General features: G+C 44.1%; 1 long non-coding RNA gene across 1 annotated transcript; it reads right to left on the reverse strand.

The window, feature by feature from the left end:
* Positions 1–3176: 3176 nt before the first annotated feature.
* LOC134740101 (uncharacterized) lies at positions 3177–10426 on the reverse strand. The gene is made up of 2 exons (XR_010127336.1): positions 9999–10426; positions 3177–4301 (listed from the first exon to the last, which is right to left on the reverse strand). It is a non-coding gene; the product is annotated as an uncharacterized LOC134740101 (long non-coding RNA).
* Positions 10427–12056: the final 1630 nt, after the last annotated feature.

Consider the following 12056-nt stretch of genomic DNA (forward strand, 5'->3'; position numbering starts at 1 on the left):
AACCAGAACTGCCCTAGAGTGAAGGGCTTCCTTTTCAAATTCATATATCCGAAAGATGGAGCTGCTCATGGGCCCCTTTTTGGCCTTTTTATGCTTTCTTCTGGTGGTGGGTAGGTTAGAGAACACGGTAAAACACACAACTTTGCCATGTCATGGGTCTTTTCATCCTCTGTCCACCTCCTGCCCCCACCTACCCCCAAACCTTCCCTCCTTTGTGCAAATCTGTTTTCGCCACAGGAGCACATGCTGTCTTTTCTAGCTACAACACTACTTGCTAATTCAACGATTCATCTTTAATGAGGCCCCCTGCCAATGTTTAAATAGCATTCAGAACAAAGAAAAGGCAATATTTCTAAAACAGCTGCTTCTGCTGCATCCTCATAGCTCATCTCTCAGAAAATCAAGAAAAATACCTTGACAGATGATGGAAAAATACCTGGCTATTATAGATAGAGATGCTATCTATATATCTATAAATGGATATGGATAAAGATAAAATACCCACTTCTATGATGCCAGAGATCTTGAATATAAGCATCCTAAAAAGTTTTGTTGGTTTTAGATAGTGCTACTTCAGGGAGGCTTTTCTTTATGATTTTGGTTCTTTTCAGAATTGTTTGGGGGACATATTTAGTCATGGAAAGAGCATGCAATTTGGGGTTAGTTAAATCTAGGCCCACCTTTGAGCTCTGTCACTGACTAGCTGTGTAAGTGGGTAGATCACGTGAGCTCTCTGCCCATATGTTACCTTATTGGTAAGATGAAGATAATACTCTCTTCCTTTCTGGATATATGTCAGCGTGGCTAGCACAATGTTTGGCAAATAGTAGACCTGCAATCATTTCCTTATTTTATATTTTATTTTTTGAGACAGGGTCCTACTTTGTCACCCAGGCTGGAGTGCAGCGGTGCGATCTTGGCTCACTCCAACCTCCGCCTCCCGGGTTTAAACAATTCTCCTGCCTCAGCCTCCCGAGTAGCTGGGATTACAGGCACGTGCCACCACACCCGGCTAATTTTTTGTATTTTTAGTAGAGACAGGGTTTCATCATGTTGGCCATGGCTGGTCCCGAACTCCAGGCCTCAAGTGATCCACCTGCTTCGGCCTCCCAAAGTGTTGGGATTATAGGTGTGCCACCACACCTGGCCATTTCTTGGTTTTAAATTCAGGACCTTCTAAAATCATAAAGCATTGGCAGAGTCCAAAGGATTCTGTGCCTGTGTTTCTAGAAGTTCTGCTCCAGGGGCAATAAGTCTTCTCAGTAGCCATCTCTGCAATCTGCCTCATCAATTCCACACCTTTGAGTAAGAAAGGATGAGCATCATGTAGAGAAGGAGGCTTGGGGAAGTCACAGCTGCTTTTATGAGTTTTTAAAAGGGAGGTTGAAAATAACGGAGACTGGAAAAACAATAAATGAACTGATGGAAACTAGAAGAAAGGAATGAATGTGTTTCAAACAGTTAACAAACGGTAACACAGAAATATGGTAGAATTGATTTAAAACCATAGAAGACATGGTTCTTTGAAAGGGGGAGAAATGTAAACTTTGAAAAAGAATTGAATTAAGAAAACATTTAACATCAGGCCTGAGCTAAAACCTATAGACACAAATGAAGAAACTTTTAAATTATTGGGGAAAGATGAGGCAGATGTTCAGAGAGATATGAAGGAAAAGTGAGGGAATGGGAGGAGGAGGAGGAGGAAGCCAGGCTTGTCCCTCCCCCTGCCCGTCTGGTCAATTCTTCCTTGAATTCCATCTGATGCTTTAATTTCGTTTTTGCTTTAGCCATCTTGAAGTTGATTTCTACTAGGTACTTGTAGTTAAACGACCATTACTAATACAGTTGTGAAAATAGCAAGTTACGAAGTAGTTACTTTGATATGATCCTGTTTTTGTGAAGGAAAATTGTGTGTAAATGTCTATAAAACAAAGCCTGGAAGTGTATACCCTAAAAATGATAACAATGGTTATATTTGGGGAATGGGATTCTGAGTGCATTTTATTTTCTGCTTTTTGCTTGTATAATTGATTATGCATGAGTTAGCGGGACAAGAAGCCTATTTGGACTAGTGTGGATTAGTGGATTTGTAAGATTTAGCCTATCCGATTAGTTAAATATCTTGTTTATCTTCTTGGGCTTTAAAAGAGGGGTGTTAGAGCAACGATAATATGGCTGCATAAGGGCCAGACTGTTGTTGTATAGCAACCAGGGGGTGACATCAATGAGACGAGAGAGGAGAGCACCAATTAGAAAGGTTAAAGGGCCAGATAAAGGAGCCAAGCAGGCGAATCCAGGGTTCACAGATCCTGTTAGAGAACGGGGCTTTCTGTCTGATTGCCAAGAAACAGGAGATGCCTACAGAGCTGTTGTAATCAGGAGTCATTTGGTTGCGAGGACAGAAATTGCTTCAAGCTTAAAGTTTACAAAGAAAGCTTCATAAAAGGATACAGGGACATCACATTGACCCCTAACTGTATAACTACGGCCTGCTACTCTGTCTCTGGATCTGGGTGGCCTCTCCTTACTTCTTTCTGCAGCTCAGATGTCTCTGTGAACTCCAAAGCTCCCTCCTTGATAACAGCAGGGAGAGCCAGCCCCTCCTACCCTGAGCTTCCATAGCACATTCCACTGTGCTGCAGTTTTCTCTCTTTCTCTCTCGTCTCTCTTCTCTTCTCTCTTCTCTTCTCTCTTCTCTTCTCTCTTCTCTTCTCTCTTCTCTTCTCTCTTCTCTTCTCTCTTCTCTTCTCTCTTCTCTTCTCTCGTCTCTTCTCTCTTTTCTTCTCTCGTCTCTTCTCTCGTCTCTTCTCTCGTCTCTCTTCTCGTCTCTCTTCTCGTCTCTCTTCTCGTCTCTCTTCTCTTCTCGTCTTGTCTCTCTTCTCGTCTCGTCTCTCTTCTTGTCTCTCTTCTCCCCTCGTCTCCCCTCATCTCCCCTCGTCTCCCCTCTCGTCTCCCCTCTCGTCTCCCCTCTCGTCTCCCATCTCGTCTCCCCTCTCCCCTCTTTTCTTTTCTTTCTCTCCTTTCCTTTCCTTCTCTCTCTCTCTCCCTCTTTCCTTTCTTTCTTTCATCTCTGAGCTCATTATTGGTAGGAATTAACTTTTTCCTTTCTTTTTCATCAATCACCAGAAAACTGCTCAATACTTATTTTGAATGACAAATATGACAGTGTGAGTGAATACTTTATAAAGTTAAGTACTTTATAAAATTATCATAATCACAAGATAATATTTTGTTGTGTTCTTTCAAGGCAGCCTTTCTTGCATTCTTACTCCAGGCCTGTTCCTGGTATAATATCCAGGCAGGCCAGTTGCAGAACTAAAATTAATTTTACCAATCCCTCTCTTGGTTCAAAAATCAGATGAGATGAGACACATGGAATTGCCTATTCCCATGCCTTCTGCATAGTAGCTGTTTATACTTGCTTAAATCCCTGAGGAGGGTCCAATGGGAAGATGCACAAAAAAGAATTAGGTGTTCAGTATCTTCCTATGGCTCTGGAGGTTTTTAATGGGGAGACTCCAGCAGCTTGGCTTCAGTTGGGCCACAGTCTGTCAAAGAATCTTAATGCCTACATCAAGCTCTATTACATGACTTCTTGGTATGTATTTGACTTTTTTCATCTTCTCCCATGATCCCATTTATTTTAATGTCCAGAATCTGCAGCGACATATACCCCCTCTTTGATACTTGTCGTTCTACGTGGCATGGCTCATAGATTGTTTTAATCATGCAATATGATCTCAATCTCTTTAGAAGTAGGCTTAGGTAGAAATAAATCCCCACTGAAATAGTGATTCCACCGTAGCTTTGCTCAGTGGCTTTTAGGAACATTCTCTGTTCAGCAGGACTCATCTTGGCCATGAAATTTTACCTATAGAGCACTAATTCCCATAACTTCCTTCAAGGAGATGTTAACTCAAAAAATACTTAATTGAACATTAATACATACCACTGGGTCTCTGGTGTTGCTTATTTTGTTTTGTGATTACTAAACCAGTACCCCTGTATTCAGGGGACGCAGAACATAGAGGAAAGACAGGCAATCCTAGAATTTGTCTCAAGCCAGCCGTGGCAGTGATGTAGGGTAGCTTACACTTCCAGTCTACTCTTCATTTGCTTTTCTCTGATATAAAGTCTGGAAAGATCCGAACACGCCTTCCAAATTCCCTAGCAGTCTGGAGTGACTGTGTTCTGGCTGCAGTTGTTGTCGGTGAAACACCACAGAAGTGAGGCCTCTTTTCTTCTTTCTTCCTCCTCCCTGTTGTGAGTGTGGGGCTTGAGCTTGGCAGCCCTCTCCAAGGCTGGAAGAGAGAGAGAGGGGAGAGCTTGGTTCCTCGGTGGCACACTCCAGCCCTGGAATGCTATGCTGATATTGCTTTGTGAGAGAAATAAACCCCTTATCATTTCAGCTGCTGTTTGTTTATGGGAGCTTACAGGCTAAAGCAGTCTCAACTCACATATCTGCCCTCTCGCAGGAGCCTTGGCTGGAGGGATCTTACTTCACTTAGCATTAGCCCATGAAGCCCATCTAGCGTGATCTACATTGCAGTGGACAGTCTAACCCCCTCCCTGCAGGCATGGGCTGGCAAACTCTAGTTATGAGAGGATCTTTAATTAACAGCAAAAATCACATATGACATTATTTAATAGGCAGACAAGAAATCAGGGATGAATACCACTTCATTCACAATTGGCAGATTCCTTTCTCACTAATCCCTTTCCACTTTCCATTTTGTTCCCCCCGTGACCCCGGCCTTCTAGCAGAAAATACTCCATTTACCCCTGAGCTGTCGACCTGTTTTCTCCTGCTCCTCTTCAGTGTGGCCTTCTTATCTCATTTACCTTGCTCTTCTGTTTCCAGGCCCCCTTGCCTCCTGTGATGCATTTCAGTGAATTGTCTCCTTATGGGTAGCCTGGCTCTATTCTCACTCTCCAAGTCACACAGTAACTCTAGTAAGAAGGGACCAATGCTACATTTCCACAGAAATTGGGATCAAGTGCAGGAAAATACAGTTAATGAGGAATGATTTGTTCCTGGGAGTAGGAGCTTTGGGTTGGAGAAAGCTTTGTACGGGATTTAATGGTTACATCGAGATGCGGAGGGGACAAAAGGATTTTTTTTTTTCCTCACAGAACAGAAGAAATAAATTTCAGATGGAGGAAAGAGTGCAATCTAGATACAGGTGGGCGGCATTTTTGGGGAGCACTGCATAGTCTCATAGATAGGGACATGAGGAAGTGGTGTGAGAGTCCCTAAATATGAGGCTGGAAAGAGATATTTGGACCAGAGTTTGAAGAAAACAGAGAAGCTTGAAAGGTGTTTTTTTTTTTTTTTTTTTTTTTTTACAGGTGAATGGTAACCAATCAAATCCTGGAAAGGAAACTAGACAGTGTTTTAATCAGGGAGAAGGAAAGGAACTATATTTAATAAATACCAGGTGCCCAGCAGTACTACTTTAAATTTACAGATCAATTTTCTTCTTACAATAAGCCTTGATGGTAGATAGATAAAATATTATGCTCTCATTTTATAGCAGAATGAAGAACAACCAGTCAGGTAGCTACAGGAGCAAGTTCACACCAGAGATGACTGGGGGCTTGGGCAGGGCAGGAGCAATGAGGATGGAGAGGAAGAGATGGATGAGAGCTGTTTCAGGAGTAAAGCCAGTAACAAATGGAAACGTTAAAACATGCAAGTGGGCTAGTGAGGAAAGTCCAAGATGGGCATAAGCAAAGTTTCAGTGAATGAATTAATAAGACAGAGACGTGTTATAGAGACAACCAGCAGGACCTGAATAGAGCTGATAGGATGTAGAATGAGTCAGATTAGGTGGGGCTTGATGGTGGTCCCTGCTGTCAAATGTTGCAGATAGGTCAAGGACATGTAAGACTCACAGAAACTTAATGGAGAGATTCTGCAACCTTTAAAAAACACTCTTCACAAATAGGGCAGAAGCTAAATAGGAAGTGTCTGGAGCGTCAATGGAAGGTAGGAATGGAGACCAGGCATAGGTGTAGCCTTATTTTCAGGAAGTCTGATGGTCAACGAAGAAGAGATGCTGTAGAAAGTTAAGCACATGTGTGAGGGAGAGGGATTAAGCCTGAATAAAGGTCCTTTGAAGGGTGGGAGACCTTGTTGAGAAGTTGAATGACTGGAAGGTGAATAGAAGGGGAGAGATCCCTTCTAGGTACAAGAAGGAAGGGCGGATAAAGATTCTCCGCATTTGTAGAGATTGTTACAGTTTATACAGTGCTTTTGCATTCAATGTCTCATATAGGGATAGGTGGGACCAACATCACCACCCATTTGATAGATGGGTAAACTGAGGCTTACAGAGATCAGATGGCTTTATTAGAGAGGGGAGAGCGAGGATATGAACTCAGGATGCCTGAAACTAGTTAGGATTTTGTTGTTTTTATTCTTTGCCTTCCACACGAGGGAAAAGATGACTTGAAAAACTACCACTTAAGAGTAACACATTTTTGTGGAGAAACACTCCCATTAATTGCCTACTTTGAATTTTCTACCACAATGACCCTGTGAGGTTGGCAGAATCAGCGTTCTTCTCATTCCATTGATGAGCAAATGCAGCCTCAGCGAGGCCAAGCAACTTCCATGATGCCACATAGCTAAGAAATGGCCAAGAAGGGCCTCAGACTCTCATCTTGACTCTTAGACGAGCAGTCCTGTAGACAATGAGGCTTCTCCCTGCACTTGTGGATGAGAGGACAGCCTCTCAGCAGTGTGGCAGATAAACAGTGCATCTCCCCCATATTTCTGGTTCTCTTCTCCCTCCTGGAACCTGGAGGGTTGTATATTGCCATGCCCTTGGGTTAGGCATGACCATCTGACTTGCTTTGGACAATGCAGCATGAGCTGATGTGCAGTTCTTCACAGTCTTGTCTTCTACTGTCTGGGCTATTTTGGAAGAGAAAGGGATGGAAGCTGCTGGAATGTCAACTAACACCAGGAGGCTAGCTGCCTGGAAAGTTGCCTAAACCTGGAGCCAACTTTGAGTGAGTGAGAAATAAACTAAAATGCCTGATATTTGGAGATTGTTACAGCAGCATGATCTAGTTTATACAGTTGAACACCAACAAACTCTTCCCAGTGTAAAAAAAGAAAAATCCCAGTGCCTCATAGATAACCCTATCCCAAAGAGACAAGCATCTTCCCAGAATAACTGGGAAATAAACATCACTAAGTCCCTCTAGGAGTTAAAATGCCATCAGGATTTTTTTTTTTTTTTTTAAGGCTCTATTGGATGTTGAGTTTTTATTATGAGGTTGAGTTGTGAGCTTGAGGAGAAATTGTTTTTACAGATGTTCAGGGTGTGTTATGAGGAAATGGCCTTTTACAGGGGTTCAGATTGATGGGCTCTCTAGGGACCCCTTCTGACTACATGCACAGAGGAAGTAGGGAGGGGCCTGAAGAGGCACAGAAGGACACCGTGGAGTTTGAGGAAGACCAGGAAAAGGGGGTGGCTGAGTGATGAACTAGAACAAGATTTGGAGTCACATAGATTTGGGTAGAGTCCTGGCCAAATCACTTAACCTATCTTGAGTCTTAAAATGGTTTTCTATACAATGGGAAAAATGATACTTGCCTTATAGAATTGTAGTGAATTTAGATAGATTCAGTCACAAGTATGATTACTTTTGTATCCATGAGGGATTGGTTCCAGGCCTCCCCACCAGGATGCCCAAAGCTGAGAATGCTCAAGTCCCTTGTATAAAATGATGTAGTATTTACACATGATCTACGCACATCTTCCTGTATACCTTGTCATCTCTAGATTACTTATAATACCTAATACAATGTGAATGCTATGTAAATTGTTGTTATTGTTTTTTTTTTTTTAATTGTCTTACTGTTTGTTTGTTTGTTTTGAGGTGGGGTTTCGCTCTGCCGCCCAGGCTAGAGTGAGTGGTGTAATCTCTGGTCACTGCAACCACCACCTCCCAGGTTCAAGCAATTCTCCCGCCTCAGCCTCCTGAGCAGCTGGAATTACAGGCATGCACCACCATGCCCTGCTAATTTTTGTATTTTTACTAGAGATGGGGTTTCACCATGTTGGTCTCAAACTCCTGACCTCAGGTGATCCATCTGCCTCGGCCTCCCAAAGTGCTAGGATTATAGGCATGAGCCACCACGTCCGGCCGAATATTTTTTTTTATTTATTTTTTATTTTAAAAATTTTTTAAGAAACAGGGTCTCTCTCACTCTATCACCTAGGCTGGAGTGCAGTGGTGCAATCATAGCTCACTGCAGACTCAAACTCCTGAGCTCAAATCGTCCTTTTGCCTCAGCCTTTCTAGTAGCTGGAATTACTGGAATGTGCTATCATGTCTGACTAATTTTTTATTTTTATTTTTTTGTAGAGATGGATTCTTGCTATGTTGCCTAAGCTAGTCTTGAATTCCTGGGCTCAAGCGATCCTCCTGCCTCAGCCCCACAAAGTGTTGGGATCACAGGCATTAGCCAGCATGCCTGGCCGCTATTTTCTGAGGTTAGTTGTATTCTTGGATGTGGAACCCATGGATATGGAGGGCCAACTGTAGCTTACAGTGGGGACTTGATGCTCCAGTTCTTACTTTTTTCTCCTGAAGCTTTAAAGCAGTTGCTATAAACTGAATTGTGTGGCCTCAAAATTCCTGTTTTGAGGAATACCACAGTAGTCCCCAGTGTGGTGGTATTTGGAAGTGGGGCCTTAAGAGATAATTAGGTTACCTGAGGTGATGAGGGTGGGGCACTCATGAAGGGATTTGTGGCCTTGAAGAATTAGTGCCATGGGAAGACAGAGAGAAGGCTGCGTCTGAAAGCCAGAAAAAGAGCCCTCAGCAGAACCCAGTCATGCTGGTGCCCTGATCTCAGCCTTCCAGCCTCCAGAACTGTGAGAATATGAATGCTTGTTGTTTAAGCACTCAGTCTGTTGAATTTTGTTATGGAGCCGGAGCTAATATAGACCTGGGTTTGAACAGGGAGTTAGAAGCTTCTACTTCTTGTCTACTTTTATTGCTTCTTTTGTGACTACATTTTAGGGTGATGAGACCTCGGGAAGTGCAGTTTGGGCAGGGTGGGGTGGGGGTACCCTCTTCGTAGAAGTTGCATTTGAGTCTTAAATGCTGAGAGCAGCCAGGATGTGGCTGGGGAGAAAGGAGCACATTGCTGGCTGCTTAGAGCTGGCTCCAAGGTCGTGGTTCTAAGTGGGCCTTCTGCATTGTCTGGTCTTGCTTACCAGAAAATTGATTTAGGGTAGGCTTGGGGTCAGTATGAAACAGAACCCCACAAGCTGAGTGTCCTATCCGACACCACTCTTGGGAGCCCCAGCAAAGTGTGCTGGGCATTGGCATTGGGTGTCAACTAGGGGAGGCAAAGGGAACCCCCAATATATTGGCCCCAAGGGAGAATTTTGTGGGGTCCCCTTTCCAGAGCCCTGATCTTGTAGCTGTCACCTCAAGCATTTCTTCCTCTTGCTTGGAAGGTTGTGCAGTTCTAAAAGAGGACATTGGACGTTGTAATCTTTTCCTTAACACAGGTTTCCCAATCTTTATTTATTCACACCCAATTGTCACATTCTTTAGTTGTATCTGTGAAATATCCATCCTATCATTTATTTCATAATGCCTCAAAATGGTCTTATTTTATTTAAACATATACTTTAGTTTTATGTTAAGCAATACTATTAATGAAATTGGAGTCTGTGTTTATTTTCATTTTAAAAAATTATTATTTTTTTTTGTAGAGATGAGGTCTCCCTGTGTTGCCCAGACTGGTCTTGAACTCCTGGCCTCAAGAGGTCCTCTCACCTCGGCCTCCCCAAGTGCTAGGACTAGGCATGAGCCATCATGCCCAGTCTCCCTTTTTTTTTTTTTACCTCGAGCACACATTACAATAAATATGTCACTTAAAATTTTTAGAGAATATTCATGAATGCCCCACCTCACATCACCTTGGGGACCACTCATAGGACACGAACCACATTTGGGGTACTCACTTTAGGAGCTGAGGCAAGCAGGGTGCCTTACAGATGGGGGTGGGACAAAGGGCGTTTGCAAGGAGCAGCAACGTTCTGGCAGCGCCAGCCCCATGGGTGGCCTCCATCTCTGTGGAGCCTCCGTCTTGGCACTGCCATCTGCTCTGAGCGAGCAGGCTTTTGTGAGAAGCTGTGGGAGGATAAGCCTGGCTGATTGGCTGGAGCCGTGCCCAGAGTGCCCAGATGTACATTTACCCCAAAAGAGGGGGCACAGCTGGGGTTCACTGTCTCCCTGGAGGCCTAGTTTTTCTGGTGCAGCTCAACGCTGCCTCCCACTTTCCTGCCGCGCATTCTGCTCAGCTGGGCGGCGAGGAGCGGGCCCAGAGCGGCACCGCGAGCTCCCTCACCGCCGTCTGCCTGCCATTTGCTGCCACTGGGGACCTGCGACTGCTTCCATGGAAACAGAACCATGGATTGTTTTTCCAGAAAACGTCTCAATCTAATTTGTGTAGAGTCGCGTTGTGTGTGTGCACGTCTGTGTGTGTGCTTCAGTCGCAGAAGGGGGTGAGAAGTTGGAAGAGGGGATTTGCATAGAACCTCCAATTTTCCTTATTTCCCAGGGAGTTGATGATTTCAGGTGAGTGTTGCATGCCAGACACTGAGTCTTATTAAGGGCTTGGGTTAGGAAGCAGTGACCGTTATATTTGCCTAGGGTACTCTGAAATACTTGAATCCTGCCTTGGTCTAGGTAATTCTCCTTCTCACTAGGTCTTCCTCAGAGGGGGGAGGTGCATGGTGAGACAAAGCATGGCAGTGAGTAAGACTCCGCTTAGCATTTCCTATCCCGATGTAGGACTCCAGGAACTGGGCTGAGTCCCCTCCACAGTTTCCCCTATACCAGGAAAGGCAACACAGCCTCAAAAAGAAATAATTGGGAGGTCGAGGCGAGTGGATCACTTGAAGTCAGGAGTTTGAGACCAGCCTGGCCAACATGGTGAAACCCCGTCTCTACGAAAAATACAAAAATTAGCTGGGCATGGTGTCACAAGCCTGTAATCCTAGCTACTGGAGAGGCTGAGGCAGGAGAATTGCTTGAACTCCAGAGGCGGAAGTTGCAGTGAGCCAAGATCACACCACTGCACTCCAGCCTGGGCAACAGAGCAAGACTCTGTCTCTAAATAAATAAAAATAAATAAATAAATCATGTGAACTCTTGTATTTTCCTCTCCACAGCCAAATATAAGTCTTAACGTTACATCTGCAATGGAAAAACAAGTCAGACTCAGCAAAAAGGAGCCCCGAAGAGACAGAGTTAAGTGCTTCCGTGATGAGAGTAGAGTTGGCCTATGCTGTCCCTCCCAGGACTCCTTTACCCAAGAGAAAGAGAGAGTGTGCATCCAAAGGGGAGCGAAAATAGAATATAAATAGGGAAAATAGAACCACTCAGAGCAGTTCAGGGATCTTTACCATTCTGACATGGAGGGAAGAAGAAGGAGAAGAGAAAAAATGAACGGACCTTGAACCTGGGATAGCTCATGTGACTGCTGCATTGGTATTAAGATACAGCACTCATGTGCCCTGGGATGTTTTGATCTATTAGGCGCTGCACCCAGTAGAACAGTGCTCCATCCAATACAATGTTCTGGAATTTAAACAATCCAGACCAGACTTTTTCCTCCTTGGAGATGGAATGTCTTGCTCCAGAGGGAGGAGGAAGAAGAGAAAAGAGAAGTCTCAACCAGCCTCCTCTCTACCCCACACAGAGAATAGAGATACAAAACTTCTCCCATAGAGTGTTTCAGCTTCTTCCTGGTTCCTGCTTCTTTTCTCTTCGGATAATGACTTGGGCTTGGCCAGTATGTAAATTTGATTTGTGGTACATCTGGCTCTTCTCCAGGGGTGCTCACAGAAATAACTCCAGTGGACTAGAATGAGATGCTTGAAACCTTCCCCAGAGCCTAGCTCTACATTTAGGAGAACAGCACAGCACACCATGATCTGACATAGTTATAGGTGGGTGGGAGTCTCAGTCTGTAGTTCTGTATCACCTGTTAAGAGACTGGAACCTGGTCCCATGTT

This window comes from Pongo pygmaeus, chromosome 7, assembly GCF_028885625.2.
Source record: "Pongo pygmaeus isolate AG05252 chromosome 7, NHGRI_mPonPyg2-v2.0_pri, whole genome shotgun sequence".
Taxonomy (NCBI): domain Eukaryota; kingdom Metazoa; phylum Chordata; class Mammalia; order Primates; family Hominidae; genus Pongo; species Pongo pygmaeus.